General features: G+C 43.6%; 1 protein-coding gene across 2 annotated transcripts in view; it reads right to left on the reverse strand.

The window, feature by feature from the left end:
* The window catches only part of ADD2 (adducin 2), a 116,621-nt gene extending 92,933 nt beyond the window's left edge, over positions 1-23,688 (reverse strand). For both annotated transcript variants that reach the window (XM_065929483.1, XM_065929482.1), the window contains exon 1: positions 23,397-23,688. The gene's annotated coding sequence lies outside the window, so the exon portion shown is untranslated. The remainder of the gene's footprint in view (positions 1-23,396) is intronic.
* Positions 23,689-24,857: the final 1,169 nt, after the last annotated feature.

The following is a 24,857-nucleotide window of genomic DNA, read 5'->3' on the forward strand; positions in this document are numbered from 1 at the left end:
GAGTGGAATTATTTATCATGGTAAGTCTTTCTGATGATGTTCTTCAGTACCTAGCATCCTGTTCAGCTTCCTTCCCATTCCAGAGCCTTAAAGATGATGCAAAATGAAAAGAATTAGTAGTAACAGAGCTGGGATGCTAACACTTAAGGACAGTTCGTGGAACCAGACACTAAACCCACACAATCATTCCTTGAATCCTAATGACATCCTGAATGATGTAGGTGCCACCAAAATGAAGAAACTGAGCAAGAAAAGTGAAGATGTGTCCAAGTTCATGCTGTTAATAAGTAGGGACAAGTAGGATTCTAATTCAGGCATTCTTACTCTGTCATCTCCCAGACTGAGATGGGAAGTCGCTGGCCTGAGAGTCAAAATACCTGTGGCCACATCTTTATTTGGTAGTTTACTAGCTGTGTAGCCCTAGGATACCCACTGAGCCCTGCTGGCCTCTGGAACGTCCCTGCAATCCTAGTTCCAGGTCTCATCTGCACCCACCAGCAAGGCACAACTGCCCCCCACCCAGCAGGGCTTCCCACAGTGAGCACAGCCTGAGGCTTCTGGTTTAGCTTTGGAGCCAAATGTTTTTGATGAGACAAGTGTTTCTGGATCAATTTACTTGGGCATCACTGAATGATGACTTTACTCATAGCTTTTATTTATTTATTTATTTACTGATAGCTCTTAAAGACTAAATGAGGCACTGGGCTAAGTGCTAAGAGGCAGCAAAGATACAGCCAGTGGTCTCTGCACCCCAGGAATGAAGAATTCAGCAGTAGATGCAAACAAGGAAGCCAAGCCTCAAGATTACAATGTGGAAATCTACGGCATGTGCTCTCCTATCATGCCCCTGTTCTCCTATCATAACTCAGTGTTCTCCCAACATGCCTCAGGTTCTCTCATCATGCCTCGAGTTTTCCCATCATGCCGTGTCACTCGAGCAAAAGAAACTCATCCTATCTTCTGCAACATTACCCTTCTCTTTATACCTTCTACACACATTTCATGTTCCAAGGACAGTCTCTTTATGGGTTGGTGGCTTTGAGCCACTTACAGTTTCAGATTGACCCTTCTAAAGCATTAATCAATGATAAACAAATTATTTCCTTTGTACTAAAGGGGATTACAATTTGAAATTCAATTTTTCTTTGTACAGTAAATCAACTGAAAAACTGGGACAAGGGCATTTGCTCCTTTCAGCCTCTGCCTTTGTATCACGCTGGCTATGAGGCCACTGTGACCTGTGCTTTCTCAGAAATTCATAATGGCCTAAAATTTTTATGAGTTAAAATAAAATTGTGACATGCTTTTGCTGATAGGAAAAACAGGTGTTTGACATCCCAGATTGGTTACTTTCACTCAGAATGGAGAGAGCTTGTAATCATAGCAGAAAATAGAGAATTGCATAGCAATCTCTGACTGCTTTCCCCCCAGGCCACTAGGCCCTCACTTGTGAAGAACATTCCTCCGCCTCACCCATGTGCAGAGGTAAGATTAGAAATGTCACAGATTCAAGCAGAGATCAAAAGGAAACCCCTTTTGGGATCTGTTGTTTGTCTCTGTGTCTCTATCTTTGACATTACTGTTGGCTGTACTCATCAGGCTAAGTTAGGTTACGCTGCAGTAACTCGCCTCCTTCCCTGCCACATCAAGTAGAGGAGGAGGCTCCGTCTCCTACGGGAGGCTCCTCATTGCAGATCCAACCTGGAAAAGAAGGCATGCTCCCCTGATGATTAGAATGTGTGGCCACAATGCGGACTCTGCCACTGATGAGGTTTCTTGAGCCACAAGGCAGCATCTATTGTCTCTGAGAAGACAGAAGCCTCTGTTTGTTCACTGATTTAAATGTTGGCCAGAAGAATTGGCAATGCTTCTAGAGTGTGTTTAGAGTATATTACTTTAAACATGACAGCTATATACTTAAGGGACTTAGGCTTGTTAGAAACAGAAGTTCCAAAATCTATTAGAGCACATAGAAGAAGATGAAATTAGCTTAGGAGTACAAATACACATCAAGTCATTTAATAATTTAAGAGCATAGCATGGCGCCATACAATTACAGGTGCTCTTAAACTGCTTGAGTTGTCCTAAGTGAAAACGTTTGGTGGGATTAAACTTGGAGGCTCATGCTAAAAACCTGAAATTCCACAGAAAGCATTTTCTTGTGAAAGACAGTAGGGACAAATTTTTAACAAGGGTGATCTCCTGGTCACTAATGCCATGGGGAACTCTGTGTGTCGCAGTCATTGCCAGCTGCCCATGCAATGTTCACCCCTTCTTCCTTCCTAATAGAACTTCAGTTTTATCCAAGGTACAACATGCATGTGTGCTAAGTCACTTCAGTTCTGTCTGATTCTTTATGACCCTATGGAGTGTAGCCCACCAGGCTCCTATATCCATGGGATCCGCCAGACAGGAATACTGGAGTTGTTTGCCATAGCCTTCTCCAAGGGACCTTCCTGACCCAGCGATCAAACCTGCATCTCCTGAGGCTTCTGTATTGCAGGCAGATTCTTTACTGTTGAGCCACCGGGGAAGCCCCCAAGATACAATGTGCCCTCCAAACCTGCATTTCTCAGCTTTCCCTGAAGCTAAAAGTAATTATTTGATACAGTCCTAGTCAATAATGTGTAAGCAGAAATCTGCTGGGAATTTCTGGGCAAGTGTAATTTTCTGATAGAAATGCTATCCCTTCTCCCTCACCATTTCCTCCTCCTTCTCTCTGTTTAGAAGGCAGTTGAGAGATTGGAAATGGAGTAGCTGATCCGTAAACTTTCAAGAAAAAGAATACCACCATGACAGAGCAGAGAGACAGAAGGAGGCTGGCATGTTGGTGCCATGATGAGCCACTGAGCCACCCTGTGCTGCCGAACTCTGACCTTTCTCAGTGAGGGATATAAACCCCTATTGAACTAAGCTACAGCAGTTGGTGTCCTGTTCCATGAAGATGGAGGCAATACTCCATCAACATAGTGTGTTAAAACAAAGAACTCACTGTCCAGTCAAATTTGGGATTGGAAGGGTAAACCCAGGTCTTTGTTACAGAAATTTTCCCAATAATGTGCATCCTAGATGTGTGATGTTTTGAGAGGAGGATAAAACAGAGGGTCCTCCCAATTGTCTTGACCATGGAAACTTTTGTTTCATGTAACATTCCCTGAGAATAGTGCTCGACCAGGCATACTTTGGGAAAGAGGGATCAAGGACCTTCTTCCCCCCACTTAGCCTTCCGGGCTAAGGAAACAACATGTCTTTGTGGGGCATCCAAGTATAAATTCTTAGCAAAAGTTAAGATATAAGATCATTTAACTTTGCATGTTGGGTTGAATAGTGAGAATCTCCCCCAAATTCTATGACCGTGTCCGTATTTAGAAATAGGGCCTTTGCAGAAAGTTAACACAAAGTCATAAAGGATTAGACTAAATCCACTAAATCCAGTGGTGGGATTGTTGAGAAGGAAAAGGAGATTTGGACACGTACAGGCACAAAGGACACACAGACACAGAGGAGAAGGCTACGTGATGATGGCGGCAGAGCTGGGGCAGATGTAGCTGCAAGCCAAGGCGCACCAAGGATTGTGGGCCCCCAGCAGGAGGCAGGAAGAGGCAAGCAAGGCTCCTTCCATTGGAGGCTTCAGAGGGAGCAGGGCCCAGCTGACACCTTGAGCTCAGACATCACCCTCCAGAACTATGAGAGGATAAATCTCTGTTGTTTTAAGGCATCCAGTTTGTAGTACTTTGTTAAAGCAGGAAACTAATCTACTTTGCAATATTATAACAAAGTTTAAATTGTCATAATTTTCCCCTGTATCCCCCCCAACAGGACTAAAAATTAAGGATCAAGATGGCAGCCTGGCCATCTAGAAAGCCGGCTTCAGCCCCACCCATTTCCTCTACGTATTTTAAAGATTCTTGAAATGGATTTATATTCTTCTTGTCTCTTTTCCTGGAAATCAACTAGCCTCTTGAAAACTCTGCCACTAAAAAAAAAAAAGAGAGAGAGAGAAGTTGACATTTAGAAAAAAATGCCCTGAGGAGCAGCTTGTCAGGAACCTGGATTTGCAGTAATTACAGCTATGCCCTGGGTGAGTGCCTTGGCTTCTCTCAACTCCATCTGCCTGAACCAGTGACTTGGGGGAGTAGGGGGTGGTGGGGTGGGGGCGTGAGGCAGGGAGAGTGGACTGGTAGACCTCCAGGGCCCTTCCACCTTGATAGGCTGGAATTCCAGCCTCAATGTTTCATGTATGTGACATCTGACACAGGTTACTTGGAAACATAAAAGACAGCTGAGTTCATTTATATATAAGAATCTTAATTCCTAAGGTATTTTTTTTAACTGAACTAGAGAAAGGAATGCAATTGTATGTTTGGGGTAATGTTTGCCTTGGCATATGGATTCTTTAGAGAAAGGTGTAATAGGAACGGCTAGGTAATGAGTGTGTGTCTTCTTTTCTCACCCTTAAAAGAAACTCACACTTAAAAAAAGAATTACTCAAAACATACAAAATATGTTGTTGTTTTGAAAACAAGTTTACTAAAGATTTCCTTTAAAATAAACAGAGCAAAATTGTAATTTAATCTGCTCTTTTCCAACCTAAACAACCCAAGATCCTTCAGACTGTCTTCACCTGAACTACTTTCCATCTACTTGACTATGTACGTTGTTGTTTCCTGAACCCCAGCCGCTTTTCATCATACTTTGAAAGTGTGATAACCAATACAGAGAATGATACTATCTAAAATGAACAAGGCACAGGAAACCTAGGAAAAGTATACACCTTGGAGCTTGAAGGTTATTTTCTCAATGTATCCCACAGGTTACAGAAAATTCAGTGATGTCATGAGAAATGAAATAACACAAGGACACATAAGACACAGTGTCTGCATAAGGTGCATCATGATATTGTAATTATCAGACAAAAATATTTCAAAATGTTTTAAATGCAAATAGGCCTTGTCAGAAATGGTCTGAGGAAGTCAAAGAGACTATAAATTCTGTAACGTACACACCCTTTGGACACTTGCCTGTGTATATTTGCAGTAAGATTTGTGCTTTACCAAGGACACAGACACCTTAAAATAAGACCCTTTCTCCTAAGTACCTAACTATATCAATAGCACTGTTGGCTATCATGTTGACAACAAGGAGAAAAATGAACTAAAATAATGAATTAGGTTTTTTAAAGTAATAAACTGCAGGTCTATGTAGGGTTACCTAGTTTTAAGTTTTTCTTATCCAAAAAAATGCAGTTAATAATCCCATCAACTGTATAGGGTGGTCATCATAACTAGAATGGTGGTGGTGGTTTAGTCACTAAGTCATATCTGACTCTTGCGACCCCATGGGCTGTAGCCGGCCAGGCTCCTTTGTCCATGGGATTCTCCAGGCAAGAATACTGGAGTGGGTTGCCATTTCCTTCTCCAGGGGATCTTCCTGACCCAGGTATTGAACCCCGGTCTCCTGCATTGCAGGCTATAAACGTATGGCATTGTCTTAGTTCACTTGGGCTGCTTAGATTGGGTGGCTTAGAAACAGCAGGAGTTTATTCCTCACAGTTCTCGAAACTGGGAAGCTCAAGGTCACAGCACCAGGAGATTCGGTGTCTGGTGAAGGCCCATTTCCTGGTTCATAGAGAGATGTCTTCTCACTGTGTCCTCATACGAAGGAACAGACAAGGGAGCTCTCTGAAGTCTCTCTGAGGTCTCTTTTTTAACAGCACTAATCCCCATGCACAAAGGTTCTGCCCATTTGACTTAATCACCTCCTAAAGGTCCTCCCCCTCCAAACATCACCACATAAGGGACTGGGTTTCAACATTAGCCTTCCTGGGTGTCATCAGTGGTAAAGAATCCGCCTGCCAAAGGAGATGCCACAAGAGATGCAGGTTCAATCCGTGGGTTGAATGATCCCCTGGAGCAGGAAATACAATCCACTCCTATATTCTTGCATGGAAATCTCATGGATAGAGGAGCTTGGTGGGCCACAGTTCATGGGGTTGCAAAGAGTCAGACCCAACTGAGAGCACATGTACACACATGTGCATATGAACATTGGGATGACATAAACATTCCTTCTATAGCAGTTATTAATAAAGTCCAATGTGTAGAATATACTCAACAAATGCCAGCTACCACTAACATTATGGAGCCAAGTGTAAAGGTCTGGGATACATTTTAGAGGACTAGGTCAATGGCATTTTCTAATGGATTGGATAAGCAAGTGAAGGAAAGATAGAAACCAAGGACAATTCCAAGATTTTTGGCATGAGCAACTGGGAGGATGTTGTGATGCAGAGAAAAGTGGGTTTGAGGAAAGAACTCAAGAACTCTAACAGGGTCATGTGAGGTTTGGTCTGAGATGCCTGTAGGACTTCCACGTGGAAATGTCAAGGAGGAGGGGGATTACAAGTCTGAAGCCTCACCACTCAATACGGCTGAAAAGACCAGCAGTGCCAGCATCACACAGGAGCTTGTTGAAAATGCAGAATCTTAGGACCTCCCTGGTAGCTCAGCTGGTAAAGAATCTGCCTGCCATGCAGGAGACCCTGGTTCGATTCCTGGGTTGGGAAGATCCCCTGGAGAAGGGATAGGTTTACCCACTCCAGTATTCTTGGGCTTCCCTGGTGGCTAAGATGGTAAAGAATTCACCTGCAATGTGGGAGACCTGGGTTTGATCCCTGGGTTGGCGGGATCCCCTGGAGAAGGGAACAGCTACCCACTCCAGTATTCTTGCCTGGCGAATTCCATGGACAAGAGAGCCTGGTGGGTTACAGTCCATGGGGTCACAAAGAGTCGGACATGACTAAGCGACTTTCACTTACACTTTCATTTTTTTCACTAGGCCCCAGACTAATGAAATCAGAATCTGCATTTTAACAAATTCCCCCAGTGATCAGTATGCACATTAAAGTTTGAGAAGCACTAAGCTAGAGCTCTGGGGAGAGAGAGACTTTGGAGTCATAAGCATTTAAATGGAGTCTGAAGCTAAGGCCTGGATGAACTCTCCTATGGAGAGTTTATAAGAAGACTAGGTGGCCCAGGGTAGAGCTATGGGGTTCTTCACGTTTAGGGGTCTGATAGAGGGGTGAGGGGAACCACACCGAGGAAGAGGAGGAACAGTCAGTGAGACTAAAGGAAAACCAGGGGACAAAGGCTTCCTGAAGGCCAGAAAATAGAACGTTTCAAGACGTGGTCAACTGTATTGAATGCTGCTGATGGGTCAGGTAAGATATGAACAGGGTAGAGGTGGTTAGGGGCTTCCCTGGTGGCTCAGACAGTAAAGTCTCCTGCCTGCAATACAGGAAATTCAGTTTTGATCCCTAGGTTGGGAAGATCCCCTGGGGAAGGAAATGGCTACCCACTCCAGTATTCTTGCCTGGAGAGGTATGTAGATATTGCAACATGGAGGTCATCAATGACCTTGACAAGAGCCATCTCAGTGGTATAGAGAGAGCAGGAACCTGGGTGCAGACAGTGCAGAAGAGGAAGCCAGACAGCAAGCAAAAGCAACTCTTGCAAATTTGCTGAGAACATAGAGAAATGGGGTAGTAGCTGAGATGCATAGGTAGGAGATACTGTAACATGCCTGAATGCCAAGGGGAATGTTGTAATTGAGAGAGGGAGAGAGACAGAGAGGAAAGGTGATGATTCAGAAAAGGGAAAGACCAATTGCTAGGGAGGTATTTTGAGGTGAAAGGGAAGGGGCAGAACATGGAAGCCTCTGATAGAAGCAGGCCGCTCAGCTTGCTTCTCCATGAAGTCAGAGGCACCCAGCAAGGTGGGTGGGGTGGGGAGGGAAGGCGATTTAAAGAAAGGAGGAATGAATTAGTCACTTTGGAGAGTGAGAAAGTAAGTGATTCAGGACTGCCAGGTAGTCAGGGTGCTTTTTTGAGACGCTTGGCTAAGCATTTAAAAAAACCTCACGCTTTTCCATAACATGCTTCATTCCTCCAGAAAACTTCCTGCCCTAATGCATGAGCCATCAATTATGAGAAGGTGCATTTTCTCCATCCATTCTCATTATTCCTTTGAGCATTTTATTACCTTAAAGGTCACCGTCAGCAGAGCAAGGCTAGACAGGAATCATTGCAGAGCTGCAGCAAGACAGTGATACAAAAGGACAGATGCTTTCTGTCGCCTCCATGAGATTTATGGCTGGGGGTGACACAGGAATCAATGACATGAACACACGAGATGTTTCAAGAGAGGAAGTTTTTCCTCCTCATCTCACAATTCACAGGACGGTCTAGGAGATCCCTCACGAGACGAGGACATTGGTAAACAACACCAGCTACTGTTAATTGCCTTTAATTGAGTTTTGAACAAGCCCCAAGTCAATAATGCCTCCGTGGTTACCGCCTTTCCTGCTTGGAAACCAATCTCATTGAACACTGCATAATTCTTTGCAGCGCCCCGTAATTCAGCTTCACATACCTCCCTTTCTGTGATCCCCAAATCCCAAATCGAAAACCTGCCTCTCCCCTGACCACACAGCTCTCACAACACACACCTCACACATCAGGGTCTGTGCACAGTGTGGACAGCCTCCTCGCGCCTGACAGCCACCTCCGTCTATTTCCATGGCTTCAACCACCCCACTGCCTTGGGAGAAAGCACCCTCCTACTAGACTTCCCATCGCCCCTCCCTCTGGCTACCCTCCATCACTCTCCTGGTCACTCCCCTGATTCAGGGACCACTTCAGCTCCTTCCTCCTGACTGTCTTCCCCTCCAATGCTATTCTTACTCATTACTGACGATTTCTGCTTCAGTCTCCACAGCCATGCAGTGATCCACCCAACACCCCACCTCACATTTTCTTGGCCTCTAATGCCAGTTATTTCTCCTTTCACCCCAGCCTCAGCCACCCATTCCCATGGGCACATACTTTAGATCTTACTGTCACCAGCAAGAACATCACCTCCAACATCTGGAGTTCACACCCTACTCCCTGGCCACCCCCTTCCAGTCCCAACTACTCAGATACCCCTCCACCGGGAATTCAGGGTCTCCAAGACCTCCCACTCACTTTCTCTCTGTCTATCTACTCCCAAACTCCACCCTTCACATTCCTCCTTGTCTTGCTTAAAAGAACTACCCCAGCTGGGTGACCACACCTTTGCAAAATGCCTCTGTCCCTCTGTCCTCCACTAGTCTAACGTCACAGAGCCTCTCCTTTGGCCAAACCCTACCCGACCTTGCTTCCTATGTTCATCTGGGCAGTTGACCCTTGCACACAACCAAGCGGACTGGACTCATTTCAAAATTCCCTCCACGCTTTGAGATGATTTCTTAACCTTGCCAAGCACCTGCTCTTCCCCTGTGTAGACTCTTCAAGGGGATCGTTTCCCACCTTTTCATCTCTCCTCAATTCTTCCCCACGCCCACTCTCAGCCAATGGTGTCATCTCAAATAGCACAATGAAATGCTTGCAATCAGCCAGCATTTCCTCATTCTCCAACCCAATCCCACTAACCCCCGTGAGTCAGCTCAATATCTCCTCCCCAGAGGCCTTCGCTGGCCTCTCTGCCTAAAGTCGCATCCTCTGGTCACTCTCTCTCTCTGGTGACCTGAATTTATCAGTGCCAGGGACCATTGCTTTGTTTTGTTAGCAGGTTTAGTATCTTTCTTGCCTTCCTAGAGGGTGATCTTCTAGTTTGCCCCAGCTTTCCCAATACCTGGAACAGCAGCTGTGCAGTGAGGGCATTCAGTAAACACTTCTCGATTGACTGAGATTTATAGTTAAACCACACAAACCTACCTACAACTGTGATAAATTACTCATTATTGCTACTTTACCTCAATCATAGTTTAAAAAAAAAAAAAGTGCATCACCGTAAGATGCCCATAACATAAAATGTACTATCTTAACTGACAGTTCTTAAGAGTAAATTTCAGTGATATTAAATACATTTATAATGTTGTGCAGCCATCACCACCATATACTCCATAAATCTTTTCATCGTGTAAAACTGAAACTCTGCAGCCATTAAACAATAACCATCCATTTCCCCTACCCCAGCTTCTGGTCACCACTGTTCTATTTTCTGTCTCTGATTTCGACTGCTCTCAGTACTTCATATAAATGGGATCATAGAGTATTTGTCTTTCTGTGATTGACTTATTTCACTTAATGTATGTCCTCAAAACCATGTTATATGTCAGAATTTCTTTCTAAGAGGGAATGTTATTCCACTGTATGTATACACCACATTTTTCTTGTCCTTTCATCCACAGATAGACACGTGGGTTGCTTCCATGTTTTAGTTAATGTGACTAATGTTGCTATAAACATGAGTGTGTCAGTATCTTTCCAAGTCTGTATGTCAATCAAATTTAAATATCCATTTCCTTGCATACCTTTTATTTAACTCTCCCCCCTTCCCCCAGTTAACAGTAGGGCTGCCATCTGGGCTAAAAGTCTCTCTTTTAAAGAGGTATTTATTTAGTGACTAAAAATATAAAGACAAGAATTTGAAGTAAGCAAATTTTTTAAATGGAATCAATATGATGGCTTATTATAACTGTCTTCCTCCCTTCCTCTCTCCCTTTCTAAGGAGCAGCCTCTCATAGTACAGACCATATCATCCTCCAGAGAAGAGTTCCAGAAGCAGCCTGTGGTGGAAGGGATGATCAGGTACCCCAGCTGACATCACTCCCTGCCATCACCTTTCTCTTAGCAGCTCTCCCCCCATCCCCCATTCACGTCCCCTGTAAAGTCTCTGCTTCCCCTTACTTCCCTGCTTACCTTTGAATGGCAGAGCACTGCTGACATGTAAAAGACAAGAAGAAACAAAAAAGAGATACTGTGGCATCTAAGCAAATGAACAGATGTTTAGCAGCATTGATCATCAGGGAAATGCGAATTAAACACACAATGGGATACCACCCCACACCTATCATGATAGATAAAATTTTGTTAAAAAAACTAACAATACCAGATGCAGAGCAACTAGAACTCCCATAAGTCATTTTGTAAACCACTTGACAATTTTTTTTTAATAAAGTTAAGCATACACTTAGCATACTGCAATGGACTCCTAGGTATTTAACCAAGAGAGCTGAAATTTTATGTTTATACGAAGACCGATAGGCCAATATATGCAGTGACTTTATTCACAAACATCAAAAACTGGAAATATCCGAATGTCCTTCAATGGGTGAATGGTTAAACAAATTGTGACACAGCCATCCAAACAAATATTACTCAGCAATCAAAAGAATGGACTATGAACATTTGTAATAACATGGATGAATCTCAAAAATATTACACAAAGTGAAAGAAGTCAGACACAAAAGGCTACACTGTATGATCTCATTTATATGACATTCCGGAAAGGGCAAAACCAAAAACAGATGCATGACTGTCGGGGGTTATAGGTGAGAGGAGAAGATTCACTTCAAAGGGCATGAGGGATGTTTTTATATTGTGACTGTGGTGGCAGCTACATGACTGTATGCATATACCAAAATTCACAGAAGTATACGTCTAAGGAAGAGAATTTTATTATACATATATTATATATAACATATATAATACCTTAGTAAGCTTGCCTTTTTTTAAAAAAGCACAAGTAAGTAAAGTAAAATGTGACCATCTGCATATCACTGGGAGAACAATAGGAAATAATCACAGCAACACAAACAGCAACAGAGCAAGCCATTTTTAAAGAACTGGTTTCCAGCCCTACAGTACAGCCTTCCAGCCTTGCAAGAACCTGAATATGATGCAGTGCTTTGCCTGGCATTTCTAGGTTCCTTTCAAGGTGCCAGCTAGGAGCCATCCACTTCAGCCCCTCTTTGAAAAGGGCACAAAAGGCCTCCTGATCCATAGCCACCTGGGCCCTCTGGTTGGCAGAGTCAAAATGACTGACATCCTGGGAGGCAGAGCCCACCCTGCTGCCTTGCCCCGCACGCCTCCCCTCCACCACCTCACAAGTACAGCGGTAGACACATGACTAAACTGTGTGATGGTGTACCGTGGGGATTGCAGAGCAGGAATGCAGACCTTCTTCTCAAAATCTGAGTAAGTCTGAAAGATTATTTTAGCAGGTAATGGAGAACCTCAGATAGGACATCAAGCTAGGTACAGATCGGATTGTGGACTTGCTCTGCAAATCAAAGCCCCGCTTTCCTGGCCCAGCTCCTCATTTCCCAATGGACTTGACCTTTCTTGTGACTGCAGTCACCCATCCATAAAATCTTGATGAACCCAATTCGCAGTAATAAAAACAAGGCTCCCTTGCATAACTAAAGCTATAGATCTGCTTTTTAACATTGTCAACTTAATTAAGAATTGCCTTCTGCATGTCCCAGTTTCAGAATTTATGGATTTTTGTCCCACTATTTTAAGTCAGCTAATAGATTTGTCATTTAACAGTGTTCTCTAGCTATTTTCATTTTGTGTTTGAAGTTGACTAATGTTTAACATCGTGATTAAGATGAAAGTTTCCAATTTTAATAAAAGAGCAAAAAAATAAAAGACCTATCACCTAGCTTCAGAGTAGACTGCGGTTTGCCCAGGAGACACCTGGATATGCCTCTTGTTCCCTTGTAATTATTAATAGCACCTCCTTTAGCTCTAAAAAGTGCCAGTTTAGGTGATTAGTTACACTCAACCTCAACAGTTGTCAACTCATGGGCTACTTCCAACCCCACCTCCAACCCCACCATCTGCCAGGAGAAAAAGATTCTGTTGAGACAAACCCTAGACATTGTAGCACTTCCCCCATAAATATGATAGGCTTTGAAGATGAGATTTTAATTTTTTGACAGCCTTAACTTAATATAGCTTCACTTCAGAATTAAATATAACAGATAGTGGCTTCAAAGCTGGTGACAGTTTTATGGCCTATAACTTTAACAGAGTTAAGATAGATGAAGTAAAATTCCCAAAACTGTTTTCAGTCTTAATGTTCATTGCTAAGGCTGAAAAGCAAAGCAACAATTTCCAAATTAAATGAACACATGGAGACAACTGGAATTTCTTATGTCTTATAACTCCAGATTTACTTTCCAAACAAAGAACTGTTGGTACCCCCAAGTCCTTCCTTCTCAACCAGGTAAAAAAAAAAGCCAGCAGCCCCTCCCCTGTGAGACTACAACCCATCACTTTCACTAAAAGAAAGTTCACTTACTTTCTCTGTGACTTCTTTACTTTCTGGGTCTATATCAAACGTACTGTCAACTCTGACCAATGGTCTTCTGTAGCACTTGGGCAACAATTGTGATACAGGTTCCTGGAAGAACTTTCCATCTTCTCTTCATTTTTACCCCAATCTCTTTTAGACTATTAGCCAAGGTCTTCTTTCTAATTTACCATTTCCACTTTTCTGGAGTGGCTAAAGAGAAACAACTACATTCATAAGAATTGTGTATAAACTAAATGCTAATCATCTTTGAATAGAAGAATGCATCAATGTTTCTGGACTGTTCTAGAGAGCAGAAAATATTGGAATTGAGTTGATAAGTACTGTACAGATTTGAAAACATTTCTATAACAAGGAAAAGCAAATCTCACCAGGGTTTGAATTTAAATCATGGCCATGCCAACAGTTTACTATGCATGACTTGATTGAAAATTAATGTCCTTGGCTTCTAATTCAAGATGGCAAGCCTAATCCCACCCATCTTTCTCTCTCTTCTTGAACTCCTTAAATTGATCATAAAGGAATAAAAATACATAAAACCCACAATGACAAAGTAAAAGCGTATCATTAACAGAGAAGAGATTTCAACAAGTTTCTGGAGGACCAAAAGCAGATGGAGAACTGGTGACTAATGGTTGAAAGCAGAAGCCTAGATTTCAGGCACAGGATATTGGAGCCAAGGAGGCAGATGATCTGTCTGGCAGAGCCCTAAAAGTGATCTGGATTCTGAGATGGCAGGTGATATGGAGGGGAGGAATTAAAAAGAGACTCAACACAAGGTCACAGATGCAGGCTCTACATGGAAGAGCAGACCCTGCCCATCCCCTCTCCCATCCCCAGCACACAGTGGTTCACAGCTAGGCAACAGCTATAGTTACCTCTGTATGTCAAAACAGTATGCACATACTTCTGTTTCTGAATTTATCAACTTGACCTCTGGGTGAGTCTCCTTAGGAAACTGTCTGCACTGCAGGAGGGGAACTAGAGCAGCTCTGATGGTACTGGTGCTCTCAGGGTAACAGAATCCATTTGAACTTCACCCTGGAAGCATTTTCCACTTAGTGGTCCAAGGGTTGAGATATTGAAGCCCGTGAGAAGGAGATGAAATCCTAGCATGTTACTTATCATGCAGTGAGCAATATCAACCTAGTTAGATAATGAACACTGTAACCATTTTCATCTTTTAGAATTACCTAATGGACAAATCATAAAGACCAGCTATGATGATGGAACAGTCAGTCAGTTCAGTCGCTCCAGTCAGGTCCAACTCTTTGTGACCCCATGGACTGCAGCACACCAGGTCTCCCTGTCCACCACCATCTACCAGAGATTGCTCAAACTCATGTCCATGGAGTCGGTGATGCTATCCAATTGTCTCATCCTCTGTCATCCCCTTCTCCTCCCACCTTCAATCTTTCCCAGCATCAGGGTCTTTTCAAATGAGTTAGTTCTTCGCATCAGGTAGCCAAAGTATTGGAGCTTCAGCTTCAACATCAGTCCTTTCAATGAATATTCAGGACTGATTTCCTTTAGGATTGACTGGTTTGATCTTGCAGTCCGAGGGACTCTCAAGAGTCTTCTCCAACATCACAGTTCAAAAGCATTGATCTTTGGCACTCAGCTCTCTCTATAGTCAAACTCTCACATCCATACATGCCCACTGGAAAAACCATAGCTTTGACTAGACAGACCTTCGTTGGCAAAGTAATATCTCTGCTTTTTAATATGCTGTCTAGGTTGGTCAGGGCTTCCCTGATAGCTCAGTTGGTAAAGAATCCGCCTGCAATGCTGGAGACCTGGGTTCGATCCATGGGTTGGGAAGATCCCCCTGGAGAAGGGAAAGGCTCCCACTCCAGTATTCTGGCCTGGAGAATCCCATGGACTGTATAGTCCTCGGGTCACAAAGAGTCGGACACGACTGGGCGACTTGCACTTTCACTTTCACTAGGTTGGTCATAGCTTTCCTTCCAAGGAGCGAGCATCTTTTAATTTCAAGGCTGCTGTCACCATTTGCAGTGATTTTGGAGTCCAAGAAAATAAAGTCTGTCACTGTTTCCATTGTTTCCCCATCTATTTGCCACGAAGTGATGGGACTGGAATGAACAATTTCTTGGTTTTGATAATGCAAGTAAATGCACAACTAGAGGGAAGGAAGAAGTGGGCAAAGAGAGATAGTGGTGATACCCTTATCTTACAGAGTAGAGAGTCAAGTGACCCAACCAACCAACAGTCCGTGGAATGAGAAGCCTGGTTTTAACAAATGCATTGTCTGGTGTGACAGGTATGATGAGAACAAAGCTAGAGAGATGTAGGCGTGGCCTTAACTACATCCCTGACTTTCACAGCAGAAATTCACTACATGATGATCAAACCTGATAAATTCAGAAACAGCAGTATATGCATATTATTTTGAGATACCAAAGTAACTATAACAGAAGAGAAAACACAGCTAAAACTGGTTTGCCTGTGGATAAAGGATTTAGGGCAGGGCAGGGCTTGTTGCTCTCTGTTAGAAACTCTTCAATTCTATTTGATTTCTTAACTGTACATATGCATTGCCTTAGAAACAACAAAAATTGGGAGACAGGTGACAAAGGGAAAATAGTGGTACGTTTCATGAAATACAAGAAAGGAAGTTTCACACAATATAATATGCAGTCAGAACTAGCATGGAATGGGTTAAGCTGGATGCGGCATAACTATGGTAACAGATGTAGCTAATTTAGGGCACAAATGAGGGTGTTGGAAAGATCTAAGAGAAGTGTAGTGTGGAGAGGGAAGGAGAATAAATTCTAAATAAAGGAATGCTGAGATGACCAGGATAGATGTTCTGCCACCTGGCACTAGTAAAGAGGAAAAGAACTGAAGCTGCCCCTATTTTTCTGATGTCTTTCACCATAGATGTTAAAAGTAAAAGCCAACAGATTTTTATATGGGTGCCATGCAGAGTAAAGAAAGCAAACATAATGGTATTATACTCGATAAAATAATATAGAAGAAGATCATGTCTGTTAAATAAAATTCTCTCTTCCCCATGCATTTCAAAGTTTAATAACTTAATCTGTTCTTTTGAGAAAAACAATTTATAAATGACATTTAAATGTACAAGGATTGGCTTTCCCTTCAATAAAATGATTCACAATTGAGCATATGCAGTTAACTACACCTTTCAAGATTCCAAAGAAAAATAAAAATAGGAACAAATTTGCATCACTTTTGGTTACCAGGAAGACTGCCATCCACGCAACAGAATCTGTGAGGAACTGACATCATTGTAACATTGATTCTTCCCAACCAGGAACATGGCATTTGATTTCTGAAGTAAATATTAGTAGTTCATATTCTCTTTGAAAATTGTCCATTTCATCAAGATTTTCACATGTTAGGATACAATAATTCCTAGTGTTTTTATGATTTCAAATCTCTTTTTTCTTCCATAAATCCTTTCTAGTATTGTTCATGTTTTTCTTTTAATTAGGCTTGCTAGAAGTTGTGTATTTGATTGGCTTTTAAAAAGAGCCAACTTGCCAGATAAAAAGTAGGAGGAGGGCACATAGGGTGGAAGGAAGAGCCTGTGGGGGATGGGTGGAGAAGGGGAACGTCCAGAAAGTCCAGCCTGCATCTCCAAAGAAGGAGAAGGAAAGCAGTCCAGGTAGGTAAGGAGTTTGGGGTTCATCCTAAAGGAGTGACAAGATTGGATTTTTGCTTTGGAAAGATGGAGGGAAGGAGGTCAGGTTGTATGTGAGGAAGAGAAGTGGGAAGCTCTGAAGAAAGCTGGATTTCTAGCTGACAGCATGGCTGACTGAAACAGAAGCCCAGGCAAATTAGACCAGCAGGGTGGAGGGCAGCCACGTCAACATAGGGACCAAAGTCTAGCTGAGCTTCATGGAAGTTACAGAATTGGAATCACTGTGGCCACCACAAGACAGCCAAGTGGCTCCTTCTATAAACTGGTGAGGGGTGTAGGGGATGACCTGAGATCTCTCCTCACCCTGACCCTCTTTGGCCGAATATGGCTACCAGCCCCGAGGTTCCAGGTCCTCACAGGCCCATACCTGGTCCAACCAGCTCTCTGTGTGGGTGGATGCAGCGGAGGGGGTCAAATGGTCCTTAGTGCTTCTATTCACAGAAACCCAAGGAATTTGCTACTTGGCTTGATAAGTTTTTTCCAGACACTTCCAGGCTGGGCCCAAGGAAGACAATTCCAAATATGATAGTGCTCAGTCACTCAGGCATGTCCGACTCTCTGCAGCCCCATGGACTGTAACTTTCCAGGTTCCTCTGTCATTGGATTCCCCAGGCAAGAATACTGGAGTGGGTTGCCATTTCCTTCTCCAGGGGATCAGCACTGAAATTTTTTTCCAGCAAACGACATCCTAAATTCTCTGGCCTCCAGGTCCTGCCTGGGTTGCTTGAGAGTTGAGGTCCTGGGGCAATCAACTAAGTTAGGGATATTTAGTGCTGGACCAAGTGGCATTTATCTATATATTTACGTATCTTAATTTTTAGCTGCAAGTGTGCGGTTGATGCAAACCAACCTGGTTTGAAGCTTTACTGCGAGCTCCCTTGGCATATGTCAAGACGGGATGCCCTGTCACTCGAGGTAGAAGGCACTGATAGCATTCTTAGAGCCTTTTGACTTATACCTCACTCTCTCCCTAACAACACCTTAACCCCTCCAGGCCTGGCGTGTTGAGCCTGGGGACTATTCTAGGAGGTAACTGGGAGAACATGCCTGCCTCTTCCCATCCAGGGAAGGATGCCTTATTGAATCATGGGATGGATACTGCTGGTTGGCACCATCTGCACCATATCTTCTGGAGAGTCCTTAAAGAATCTGGGCCTATGATCTGTTTTCTCCCTGTTCTCTAAAACTAAAATAGATCTGTCTTCCTTTTCCTGGCACTATCCCAGTGTTTGCACTGAAAGTGTTCCATCCCAGGAAATCCATCAGTCCTAAGCAATCAGATTCTAAGTAACACACCATCAAATATAATTCTGTGTATGTGTCTGTATAAATGCATGTGTCTTTGATATGTGTATATCAACAGGAAGGCTATCAAAAATATGATTATAGTGGGACACTAACATATTTCTTATAATCTTTGACAGATCATAGGTATGGAGAAAGTTTTAAAATAAATTTGAATAGAACCAGTAAACTTGTTTTAATCCAAACAAACATTGTACTCCACAGAGAATAGACTTTCGTTTCACCTCACTCAATAATATTGACAAAGCTTTCATTTATAGTTTATCCTGGAAGATAGACCAAGATGAATTTTTGCTGGAAGCTTACCATTCCATAGATGCTCTTTGAATTCAGAGGATTTTGATGCTGTTGTTGAAGACAGAGGCAAGCTTTGGTATTACTGCCTTAAAATTATTTCAAGCTAAAACTATGTCAGTCAAGGTATATGGAGTTAAATTTGGGGCCACAATCTCTCTTCTAGAAACTCAAAATCCTATTCCAAGAATCTTGGGTCTGTCCTTGAACCCAATTCAAAATGCTTGAATTTTATAGAAACCCTTTTTGAAAAAAAATCTTATGAACCAAAGGTTGACCTAAATCACTTTATTAAAATATAACTTAAATATGCACATTCAAAAAGACAAGTTCTAAATACTTGAACTTTGTAACTTTTATATAAGTAGAATGCAAAAATGAATGTGGAAATAAATACAACTATCCAACTTTAAAATGTCAAATAAAATAAATTTTATTTACTGCAACAGATAATATTGTTTTGATGAAACTAAAATACTATTTGGGTTTAACATTTAGAAAGATGCAATTTCAGGTCTAGTTACTACACGTCTGCGCTCAATTGCTTCAGTCGTGTCTGGCTCTTTGTGACCCTATCGACTGTAGCCCACCAGGCTCCTCTATCCATGGAATTCTCCAGGCAAGACTACTGGAGTAGGTTGCCATGCCCTCCTCCAGGGGATCTTCCCAACCCAGGGATCAAACCCACGTCTCTTATGTCTCCAGCATTGGCAGGTGGGTTCTTTACCATTAATCTTAAGCACTGGACCACCAGGGAAGTCCTACTACATGTTACCACTACCTAAATATTTACTTCAATGTACTAATGCAGACAATACATAAACAATGCAAAGCAATATTAATAACCTCAAAAATGTGTTTCTTACTTGAAGATAATCAGGTATCATAATTAAAAATTATGGTATCATAAAAGAATGGATAGGACTTCAGGGGCCCAGTAGTTAGGAAATCACCTGCCAATGTAGAGGACACGGGTTGCCTGTACATGTCTTGGGGCAACTGAGCCCACAACTACTGAACCCACACTCTAGAGCCCCTGAGCTGCAATAAGAGAAGCCACTGCAATGAGAAGCGCACGCACCACAGCACACCCCACTCACTGCAAATACAGAAAGCCCAGGCGCAGCAATGAAGATCCAGTGCAGCCCTTTATAATAAATAATAAATATTTTGTAAAGGATGGATTTATATGTTTATGTATAACTGAATCACTTTGCTGCATACCTGAAACTAACACGACATTGTAAATCAACTATATTCTAATATAAAATAAAAATTAAAAACATTCTGACATTTCCGTAAATGAAGTGCCACTTCATTAATAAAAATAGTATGAATGCTAACATTCATTGAACATAGTTTTTCACATGTAATACCTCCAGTCCTCACAATCTTACTGTGAAATCAATGCTGCATATTTATCCACATATAATCATAGGCATAGAGAGGTTGAGTAACTTGTCCAAAGTCTCACAGCTAAGAAGAGGAAAAACGGATTTGAAGTCAGGCTGTCTGGCTCCTCTTAAACCATTATACCAAATTGCTGGTCTCATTGCTTTGGACATAAGGTACTTATTGAGAAATTACTAAATCTGCATTAAATCAAGATCTAGTCCAATTATTCTAAAACCAGCAACAGCAACTTTTTCCTTGCATTTTCACTGCAACACCTGCTGCTAATAAATTGCTGCAACTTGGTCCATGCCAAGGTGGAATTGGCAGGAGAACTTCATTCCTGGCCAGTATAGCAGTGATCGCCAGGAGCTGTTCTTTTGAATCTAGCAAACCTGTGCCCTGTGTAGACTCACACACACACACACACACACACACACACACACACACACACACACACACATCTTAGTTTAAACTCCCCTCCCCCTCATCTGTGCTGTGGCCCAGCCACCAGGCGTGCCCCTGGCCCACCTGGGAAGACACAGCATTGTTTTGGGGGTTGCCATGAAGATCATCTAGAACACAGTTCTAATATTCATTATGTAAGATCATCACTGAAATAAAGCCACTACATTTTAAAGAATATACAAATCCCTCAAAATACAATATTTTCAGAACCCCAGGGGTTCAAGAGATCTGTGGGGGTGATATCAGGATCCCTCACACTATGGGACACTCTAAAAATGGCAAAGTGAAACCCATCTGGCAAGGACATTATTTCGAACACTGCTTCATACCTGAAAAATATTTCTTTCTGCTCTTAGAATTAAGAATGGTTATGCTTCTCTGCAGAAGTTTTTATTCTGTGTTTTTATGTCTGGACGTGTGACATTTTGTATTTCATGCTTTTGCTGCACAGCTCTTCTCACATCTTGTAACCAGATATTCATTTGAGAGACATCTTCATGAATGTTCATCTCTTGCATTTGGCTGTAAGTGTTGTCAGGGTAGAGATCACATCTGTCTGCTTCACTCCTTTTTTCCCAGTGCCTCACAGAACCTGTGCGTAGTAGGTCCTCAGTGAATATTTGTTGAGTGAATGAGTCCATGAATAAACAAAGCCTATGAACCATGGGCTTGTCAACTTCCCTTTTGGTATGAGTTGCTAGGAAGTTCAGAGTTGGATTTGTTTGCCCCTCACATGTTTGCCTGGTGGCTCAGATGGTAAAGAATCTGCCTGCAATGCAGGAGACCCAGGTTCAATCCCTGGGTCAGGAAGATCCCCTGGAGAAGGGAATAGCTACCTACTCCAGTATTCTTGCCTGGAGAACTCCACCGACAGAAGAGGCTGGGAGGCTACAGTCCATGGTATCACAATGAGTCAGAAACAACTGAGCAACTAACACTTTTCCCTTTTCACTTTCAAATGTTTTTATTTTCACATTAGCCTCATTCTTTTATGTCTCTACCTTTAGTTTCCTTTTTCTTTCCCATCTATTTCTAAGTCTGTCTTGCTGTACTTTATGAATCTCTGTAAACCATCTTAAATTCCATGTAGAACAAGATAGGTGATAAATATATTTATCGGAGCCTTTTTCATAAGTATTCAAAATCTTAATCCTAAACACTCTGCCAACAAACACATTAGATCATCTGCAAACTCTTAAGAAAAGCTGAGTTTTACTAATTCCAGCACCATGTTGATATTTAAAGCAAATTCAACTCAAGGTTAGAAAACACATACAATGTGTCATTTCAGGCAGTTTTGTATATTTTGTATATGACAAGCACATTTCTAATCAGGTGAGATAACTGGGTGGACAAGAAAGAACATAGGGCTCGCTACGGAAATGGTATGGATTATGGATCAAAGGGTGATTTATCTGTAGTGGTTCTCCAAAATGTATTGACATCATACTAATAATGAAAAGCTTTCTTTTACTGTACCCTTTTAGGATGGGGAGATGGGGAGTGAAAGTAAATTGGGGTATCTGGGCAAGATGTTGGTCCACAGGCAGAATGAAGGTAGAACATTATAAAGTAGAAATGTTAAATGGCTTAAACCCCTTTTTAAAATCTCCAACATATATTCTTCCTATGTCGGTGGGAGGGGTGACTTGCAAGTCTGAAACTTCACAGCTATTTTCCCTGGTCCTACTCATTTATAATTTAAAGCACTTTCACTTCAAGTGTTACCAACTATTTTCCCTTAAAATGAAATATCATTTTCAAATGCCATTTATGAAGATGTCCCTCATTGCACAAGTTCAATGTCTCCTGTATCTCCACTAGATCCACACCCTAGATATGAAAGGAGGATGTCCACCTTTCCCATCATTTGTTCCTGCCAGGACGCTGGAAATCCCTCATTCCAGGCTAACCAGAAAGCACAAAACGTTCCTTTAGGAAACTGATTTGATTTCTAGTATTTATAAGGCTCATTTGAGTCCGTTGAATCTTAGCCAACAAACTGCAAGAGGAGGGAAGAGTGGGCGTGAAGAAACAGATGGGTAATAATCATGTGTCAAAGATAAACGACAATTTTCAGAAGAATTTGATAGGGTGTGGGCTTGGGGCTTTTTTCCCCTCCTTCTTTTCTTGTCTCTCTTTCTCTCAATCCTCTCGGTCTCTCTCTCCCCATCCTACCCCCTTTTTGTTCTTTTTTTTTTTTTTTTTTCTTGGTCTGGGGGTGGAGATTAGAGAAGAAAAGAAAGGGGGAGAAAAGGCAAGACAATAGGCTAGACCCGAGCGCCTGATCAGCATCCTAAAGCAATCTGCCCCTCCCTTCCTCCCCAACACCAGGTAGGCTGGCTGTGGTCGCGATTTCAAAACAAGCAGACGCTGGCCCCCGCCTCCGGGTGGAGCGTGGCCTCCTACTGGGCGCGGGAAAGGAGAGGAGGCAGGGGAGGGGATGGGAAGGAAGACAAACTGTAATAGATAATCTGACTGGCCCGATCTTCTCGGGGACAGTGGCCTTTTTTTCCCTCCAAAGTGGTGCGGTCGCGTAAAAATTCAAACCCATTGGGGTCGGCTCACGTTCCAACGCCCCTGCTCCCAATGCAGGCAACTGCCGACGCCGCACCTGCCGAGCCCTCAGCTACCGCGGCGCCAAGGCGATGGCGAGACCGGGAAGCGAGCCCAACCCGGCCGACTGCGCCGGGCGGCTCCGCGGAGGGCGGCGGCCCAGAGCTGCGAGAAGGGAGGGGCGGCCCGGTGCGGCGAGGCTCGCAGCGCGCCAACCCGGCTGGACCGAGAAGAAAGCCCCACCCGGCAGGCGCTGCGCTCGGGGCGCGTGGGTCCGATCGCCCCCAAGCAGAGGCCAGCGATGGGCAGCCCTTCGCTGCCCAGGGGTTCTTCCCAAAGAACCTCCGATGTTACATCAGCAACTGAAACCTTTAGGCATAAAGCACAGCCGCGGGGAAGGGCTGCCTCGCAGACGCACTCACTGACAGACGCTCACCGATCTGGACCAACCTGCTCCCGCCCGGTGGAAGGATGCTGTAAGGGTCGCAAATTCGATTAAAATAAGCAAAACCAAGCCCAGCCCGCGGCGTCCACTCCCAAGACCGGCTTACCTCCTGCAAGGCATCTTCTCCACCTCTGATCCTCGGCTGCGGGTGGTTGGGGGCTTGTTTTGTTGGCTGGCTTTCTTTGGGAGAGCTGCTTGATAAATGCACCCAGCTAATTTGCAGAGCACTGTTTTCTACCCATCCTGCAGCCGCGCACTGGCCAGAGCTGCCTGGAATTCCACCAGCAGCGCAGCTTCTCCGCGTCAGTGGTAATCACAGACAACAGAGGCTGCCACTCCTTGACAAAAGGCTTTCGTTCCCGCTCGTCCCTTACAGCTCTGCTGTCAGAATTAAATCCATTTCCCGCACGAGGCTGAGAGGAAATGAGAGCTCTCCCGGCCGAGTGCGCTGACAAAAGGACGCTCGGCGGTGCCCACAGCGCCCCCTCTAGCGGGCCGCTGCCCGGCCGCCCGAGGGCCGCGGTGCTGCAGTGCCCCCGCCCGCTCGCCTGCGCTGCCGCAGTCCCGCCGCCCAGGCCCTCTGCCCACGGCCACTCCTGCACCACGAGCTGCCCGGAACAGCGGAGCCAATGTGAAGATGCTGTTACTAGGAAGAAAACCTGAAACATGAGCTCCGATGGAGGTTGCATCCCCTTGGGATTAAAAAGAAATACAGTCTTGTAATATTTTTTTGGTCCAGGAAGGACGTTTTGCTTTAGAAGATTAATTATGTTCGTCATTTTAATAGCAAATGATTGACTGAATTTGAAGCCAAAATTATCCTATTGTAATGCTGACTCCATTTCCCACAAGGGCAAAATGTTTGTTCTTACTGGACCCTCCGGATGATGGGCGCACCTCCCTCCAATTCTCACCACTTCTTCCTCTCACTCCCTCTTCCTCTCACTCCCCTCCCCTGCCTCCCACCCTAGGAGGAACAGGTGTTTGGTGAATGGGCAACTGGATGGAGAGCAAGAATACTTGGTTACAGTCCCAGACCTGCCATTGACTAACTAGCTGTGTGACCTTGATGAAGGCACTCAACGTTTCTGGGCCTCTCTGGGTCTTACTCTGTAAGTTGATAGTGTAGAGCTAAGACACCTCCCACTGCTACTTTCTGACAGTGCTTCTCAATGCACAGGCTTCAGAGAGTAGAGATGTCAAGACCTAGCTTGGGACTTAGACCCCCAAAATCTCCATCAACTCCCCAAAGCTCCCATAAATCACCATTCACACTAGGTGTTTGTAAAAATGTCATGACAGGGCTAGTGCAGCTTCCAGAAAAGCCTCTGCTCACTGCCACCCAGATCGTGGCCCCTGGTTCCCTCAAGATTCTGGGGTACCACAGCCCCACAAAAATTACCATATCCTAACACAGTGTTGCTGTGGAGTCAGCATCTCTGGATTTGGGCCCAGGAACCCATAGGTGTGAGCTCACCTCCTGCAAGACATCTTCTCCACCTCTGGTCCTCCACTGCTGATTTTTGGGGGTTTGTTTTGTTGGTTGGGTTTTCTTTGAGGGATCTGC

This window comes from Muntiacus reevesi, chromosome 3 (genome assembly GCF_963930625.1).
Source record: "Muntiacus reevesi chromosome 3, mMunRee1.1, whole genome shotgun sequence".
NCBI lineage: Eukaryota > Metazoa > Chordata > Mammalia > Artiodactyla > Cervidae > Muntiacus > Muntiacus reevesi.